Source organism: Polypterus senegalus, chromosome 14 (assembly GCF_016835505.1).
Source record: "Polypterus senegalus isolate Bchr_013 chromosome 14, ASM1683550v1, whole genome shotgun sequence".
Lineage (NCBI taxonomy): Eukaryota > Metazoa > Chordata > Cladistia > Polypteriformes > Polypteridae > Polypterus > Polypterus senegalus.
This window is the reverse complement of record NC_053167.1, coordinates 82,041,343-82,048,518: the sequence shown is the minus strand read 5'-3', so window position 1 is coordinate 82,048,518 and position 7,176 is coordinate 82,041,343. Positions and strand designations below refer to the sequence as shown.

At 38.3% G+C, this 7,176-nt stretch overlaps 1 pseudogene; it reads left to right on the top strand.

Annotated features, from left to right (window-relative positions):
- Nucleotides 1-999: 999 nt before the first annotated feature.
- On the top strand, nucleotides 1,000-3,864 carry LOC120514329 (annotated as a pseudogene).
- Nucleotides 3,865-7,176: the final 3,312 nt, after the last annotated feature.

Genomic DNA, 7,176 nt, shown 5'->3' with positions numbered 1-7,176 from the left:
TTATCTCAGCTGGCATGATGCCCCAAATAGGCAATCATTAACGCCTCTGTAGGGTTCCAATGTATTAGCTTTCTAAAAAAGTCTCGGTTCACTTTCTCAGGCCCTACTAATTTAAAAGATGAGCTCTCAGTCCTAGCAGGCAAACTACTGCCACTCAAACATCTACAGTAGTTCTGACCAGTTTGCTCCCAATCACTCATCTCACCCCATCCAGACTGTCTGTGCAGTTCTTACAGACCAGCATCTTTCAGTCCTACTTGTAAAGAACTCTCTACTACTTTTTAAAACTTTTTGCCTCAAACTCAGTAATGGCCACTGAGTACCGTATATACTCGAATATAAGTCAGGTTTTGAAACCTGAAAAATCAATCATAACATCAGACCCCGACTTATAAGCCCGTTCAAAAATATGACACTTAATTTTTTTTTTTTACATCTTCTTGCTTCTTCCAATCTTGCATCAGTTTCTCAAACACATCGAATTATGTTGCAGCAGCACAACTTAACAATTTTTTCGCCACTTTAATGACTTTTAATTTAAAGCCAGCCTCATATTTTCTTCTGATTGAACGCTCCATCGTACATAAGGGATGCTCTTATGATAAAGGTGTATGAGGGTGTGAAATACAAAAAATGTAAAACAGTGCAAATGTCGCTTTGGAATAGTTCGGGTATTACCGTGTGGTCACATAGGCATATTACATAGAAAAAAAAGGCAGTGATCCCTGGTTACTCTCTGGGCATTAGCATATCGTAATCTCTTAGACAAATAGCATGAGTTTTCCACATTGGACTTATACGACTGACATTATAAAATACCAGAAATTATACGGTAAAATCAAGCCCCGTCTTATATGCCTGAGAACTTAAATGCAAGTATATACGGTAATTTATAATGAAACAAACCATAAATTAATTGATAACCAAAAAATAAGGTGTATAATTAGACCAAGGGATAAAACTAGACACTCCACCAGGGGCATCTGTAATAGAAATTTAATTCAAATTAAAACAAAAAATATATCAGCAGTTCAGAAAGAACCATGCAGTTTTAAATGCTGTTTATTGAACATTCGCTCTCTTGGCACTAAAGCTGTTTTGGTAAATGATATAATATTAAGTACAAAATCTGATCTGTGTCTTCTTACTGAAACCTGGCTTAGTAAATGTGACACTGTTCCCCTAGCTGAGGCGTCACCAGATGGATACTCGTTCCTTCATAAGTCTAGAGATTCTGGTCGAGGAGGAGGCCTTGGAATAATTCATTGTAACAAAATGCAAATCACTCCTAAAAATTTAGACAACTTTACATCCTTTGAGGCATTCATTTTAAATATGAAAACAGATTCCAACACAATTATAGTGCTAGTCTACAGACCACCAGGGCCATATTCATTGTTCATGACTGAATTTAGCAACCTTCTGTCTGATTTGGCAATAAATTATGATCACGTAGTTCTGATGGGGATTTTAATGTACACATCGATGTGGAAACTGACACTTTTAGCAAATGTTTTACTTATTTGTTAAATTCAGTAGGATTTTGTCAGATTGTCAAAGGTCCAACTCATAATCATAACCATACATTAGATTTAATTATAACTTACAAAGTTGAAATTCAAAATTTAAATATTACTCCATTAAATGTAGTTATTTCCGATCACTTCTTAATTACGTTTGATTTAGTTCTGCCCATGCCAGCACTCGCAGATTAAAACAAAGACAGTGCGACATCTAGATTGTAATTCTGCTTCAAAATTTATAGATACCTTGAGTAAGTCGAGTGTAATTGTGGAAAACCATTTAGATCAGTTAACATCAAATGTAAACGTGGAAAACAATTTAGATCAGCTAACATCACATTATAATGTGACCTTGAGAGATGCTCTGGACACAGTGGCTCCCCTAAAACAAAAGTGATCAAAGCACATAGAAACTCTCCCTGGTTTAATGAAAACACTCGAGCTCTTAAATTAGAGTGTCGAAAACTGGAGCGCAGATGGAGAACAACAAAGCTACATGTCTTTCAAATTGCATGGACAGAGAGTGTTAATAAATATAAAAAGGCCCTCTTTAAAGCTCGCTCAGAATACTATTCTACATTAATAGATAGCAATAATAAAAATCCTAGGGTACTTTTTAGAGCAGTGGCTAAATTAACAAATGGGAATTCAGATCAACAGTGCAAAATACCAACAGATATTAGCAGTACAGACTTTATGAACTTCTTCAATGAGAAAATTAAAAATATAAGATCCCAGATCTCAGCATCACAGTACAAACCAAATACTAGCTTAGCAGACCCTGCTCACATTGCATTCAGCACTTTAATAATTTTAATCCTGTAACTGAGCAGGAAGTCTTAACTTTAATTTAAAATGAAGCCCACTACTTGTTCCCTAGATCCAGTGCCAACTAAACTAGTAAAAAGTGCAATGGATGTTCTTGTAGCACCAATTCTAAACATTATCAATAGTTCATTATTGCATGGCACAGTACCTGATGCACTAAAAGTGTCAGTCATTAAACCTTTACTTAAAAAGTCAGACCTAGACCCACACATACTAAATAACTATAGGCCTATTTCAAATTTACCATTTCTCTCTAAAATACTAGAGAAAGTAGTCGCCAGTCAGCTTCAGTCACACCTTATGCATTACAATTTATTTGAGAAATTCCAGTCTGGCTTTGCACTGGTCATAGTACAGAAACGGCACTAACACGGGTTGTAAATGACATTCTGATATCCTCTGATGAAGGAAATTCCACTGTAATTATGTTGTTGGACTTAAGTGCAGCATTTGACACCATTGACCATTCTATTTTACTGCACAGGCTAGAAAACGATGTTGGACTTACAGGCCCGTGCTCGCTTGGTTCAGTTCTTATTTATCAAATCGATTCCAGTATGTACAGAAATGTGCTGACAGTACTCCATCATTATACACAGAAGTTGAATATGGTGTCCGCAGGGCTCAGTACTGGGACCTTTACTGTTTTCACTTTACATGCTTCCACTGGGATCTCTCATTAGGAAACATAATGTTAATTTTCACTCGTATGCAGATGACACCCAGTTATACCTTTCATTTAAATCAAATGAAGTTTCTCCGATGTTGTCTTTAATTAGTTGTGTTAGTGAATTAAAGGAATGGATGAATGAGAACTACTTGTCTTTAAATACAGATAAAACAGAGATGTTAATTGTTGGAGGGAATGACGCTGATCACAGCAATATTTTGTCGTCATTTAACTCAGTTGGAATCCCAATTAATTTTACTGAATCAGCCCGCAATCTAGGAGTTATCTTTGACTCTAGCATGTCATTTAAAGCATATTACAAAGTGTCCAAAACATGTTTTTCCATCTTAAAAATATTAGGAAATTAAGGCGCTTTCTAAATAAACAGGATTGTGAGAAATTAATTCATGCATTTATCTCTAGTAGGATTGACTACTGCAATGCGGTGTTCACTGGCTGTTCAAACTGTTCTCTATACAGCCTCCAGTTAATCCAAAATGCGCTGCAAGAATTATTACAAGAACAAGAAAATATGAACACATAACCCCAGTTCTTAAATCTTTACACTGGCTCCCAGTTAAATTTAGGGCAGATTTCAAAATCCTCCTTTTAACATATAAAGCATTAAATGGCCAAGGTCCGCTTACTTGTCTGAACTTATCATGACTTACAAACCTGAGCACATTAAGATCTCAAGATGCCGGTCTGCTTAGGATTCCAAGGATTAATAAAATAACAGTGGGAGGTCGAGCTTTTAGTTACAGGGCCCCTAAACTGTGGAATGGTCTTCCTGCTTCCATAAGAGATGACCCCTCGGTCTCAGCCTTTAAATCCCGGCTGAAGACTCACTACTTCAGTTTAGCATATCCTGACTAGAGCTGCTGATTAACTGTACATACTGCATCTCTGTTGTTAGTCATTAGCACTATAACATAAGTAACATGATAATTATATTTGAATACTAACCCTCACCTATTCTGTTTCTTTTCTCGGTACCCAAATGTGGCCATTGGTGCCACGGCCCACCTGCCAAGTTGTTTGCCTGCCTATGGTAAAGTCATCCCTGATGGAGGATCACAGGAATCATGGGAAAGAGAGGTCCTTTCATCGGAGCAATGTTTCAGCCGTGGCATGGCCAAATGAAGATGCAGCTAGATGGATGAGGTCTCCAGGACTCTAAAAATATCGAAACCTAATTATGTCATATCATCTACTGTTAAACCGTAATTCTAAAATTTTTATTATGCTGTCTTAAGGAATTGTTCTGTTGTGTATATTGTATTGTATTGACCCCCTACTTTTGACACCTACTGCACGCCCAACCTACCTGGAAAGGGGTCTCTCTTTGAACTGCCTTTCCGAGGTTTCTTCCATTTTCCCTACAAGGTTTTATTGGGAGTTTTTCCTTGTCTTCTCAGAGAGTCAAGGCTGGGGGGCTGTCAAAAGGCAGGGCCTGTTAAAGCCCATTGCGGCACTTCCTGTGTGATTTTGGGCTATACAAAAATAAACTGTATTGTATTGTATTGTACAAGGTGCAACATACCAGTTTCTCACTGTTTTGTTTAGCATAAATATGTACAAATATTTACTTCTGTTTCAAAAAAATAAACATATATATTTTTGTTAGCTTTGTGGAGGCCTAATGAGGAGCTATTAGGGTTTAAAAGCACCCTACGTTGCAGGGGTTATGGGGACATCCCCTATATCAGTGTTTGCATTGTAAAGCAGTGGTGCCCTGCTCGGGTTATATCCTACCTTTATGCCAGTACTGCTAGTGAAGGCTCTGGCCTCCTTGACTTTGAATTGGATTAAGCTGCTTTGGTAATGGGTGGGAGGATGGATGTATTTATTACAATCTATACACTTTAACATTAAATCTGGGTTTTCCATCCATCCATTATCCAACCCGCTATATCCTAACTACAGGGTCACGGGGGTCTGCTGGAGCCAATTCCAGCCAACAGAGGGCACAAGGCAGGGAATAAATCCACACACGCACGTACCAAGCACACACTAGGGACAATTTAGAATCACCAATGCACCAAACCTGCATGTCTTTGGAGGACTGTGGGAAGAAACCAGAGCACCCAGAGGAAACCCACGCAGACATGGGGAGAACATGCAAACTACATGCAGGGAGGACCCGGGAAGAAAACCCGGGTCTCCTAACTGCGAGGCAGCAGCGCTACCCACTGCGCCACAGTGCCGCCCTAAATCTGGGTTTTTGTGTTTTTTATTGGAGTATTGTAGATGATTTTTAATGAGTGTGAAAGTGGATTACTAATATGAATGAATGGTCAGATATTTAGTCAACTGAAAATTTTCAGTATATAATGTATATTTTGAAAGTTGGTGCTAATACTGAAATTGACTGGTTATACAATGAAGGTGATAATTTTTAAGTATTCTGTACATGTTACAGTATAATTATATTTTCTCACCTCCTCTTCAAAGGGGTGCCCTCATTGTCCATTAGGTTAACAAGTTTTGTTTTCCCACAAGTAAACAACTACAGTGCAACGTGAATGCTAGCACGTTTAGTGACTCACAGTGGCAGTGGTGGATTTAGTTATGGGTGACGTGGGCAGCACTGGACAGCCAAATGTGAAAAAAAAGAAAGTACACAGAGGCACACCATTTATATAACTGAAGGGATGTGTGCTCCAGACACTGAGGGTGGATAGGTCATCAGAGTCTAATAAAAATGTCTGCATGTTGACATCCGAAAGCATTGGGGTGTGCACTCCATTAATTCCAGAGTATGTACACAGAGAGAAGGTGCCATTTATGTTGCTGTAAGGGTGTGGACTCCAGGCACCAAGGAGGAGAACTCTTCTCCAAGCTAGGTCATCTAAGTCTGCTCAAGAAGCAGCAAGCACATTAACCTCTGAGCAAACGAATACTAAATGTACAGAGAAAGTGTATGAAATCTATGAATGCTCAATTCAAGTGTATTCACTACATGTTATCGTGCAGTACGAACATTACTGGTTTTATAATAGTTATTTATAGACAAAGTCTTTTTTTTCTGTAAAAGACTTGGTGGGTTGAATTGCCTAAACCAAATATTAGTGGCCTATAACACAAATTGACCAAAGAATGTTTTGGCTCGAATCAGGTTACCACATACTATCCTTTTGATCCTCTTTGATTACCAACAGAGACTAAATATGCTGCATTTCACAAAGATAAATAACCATCTTAAAGATACTTTGGAGCTGTTAATAAGACCAAAAGAAGCCTAGGGTAATGTCTTGTTACATAACAGTATCTGACAATTAGATGCATTACATGTAGTACCTAATTTAAAGTGTTATTTTTAAAGTCCTGCATTTTGAACATATTTTTTTTAATCATGGTGCTGGAGAGTGGTGACATATGGTATGCTGGTCAGACATGCAAGTAAGAATTTGACTGTAATCAATCCATATTACGGCTACTATATCTACTACTGTACTGATGATTAGAGGAATAAAATCAAATTGACAGCTTTTTGTTAAAGCATACAAGCTACAAAAACTGCCTTGTTATTATAGAAAATAAAGCATTTCATTTGTACATCGGCATATATTCTAATTCGGGGTACAGCGATCCCCCGCCTATTGCAGTAGTTACCTTCCAGACCCATCAGTGATAGGTGAAAATCTGTGATATAGAAAGATACAGATGATATAAATAAACATTTCTTATATAGTTTAAGCCTTAAAATAAACACACACTTTAAACACATGTAAACTTGTTGTAAACATATATGATATGTGGATGTCGGGCTAAGGTTATGAGTAACATCTCTTTATTATAAAAAAAAATCTTGGCAGGGAGACCAGAGAGACAAGGCTTGATCTTCTCAGAAGACCATTTGACGTCCCACGAGAGACATTTTAACGTCACGCAGGACTAGGCAGTGAGACAGAAGGACAGCTGCTGTACAGGCTTTTAAATGATTGACACACAGAGCGACAAGCAGAACAGGCATCTTGGCAGAAGCAGCACAAAGCCAGTAGCTAATCCGTTCGCTTTCCCTTAACGTGCGTTCAGCTCCCACTCTTCACAACAAGAGGAAGCAAAGTGGCAGAAGCATAGCACGCCTCCGGGGGGGTGTTGAGCGAAGTGATCCAGACCAGATCATCTCAGAGAGACACGTTGACGACACGC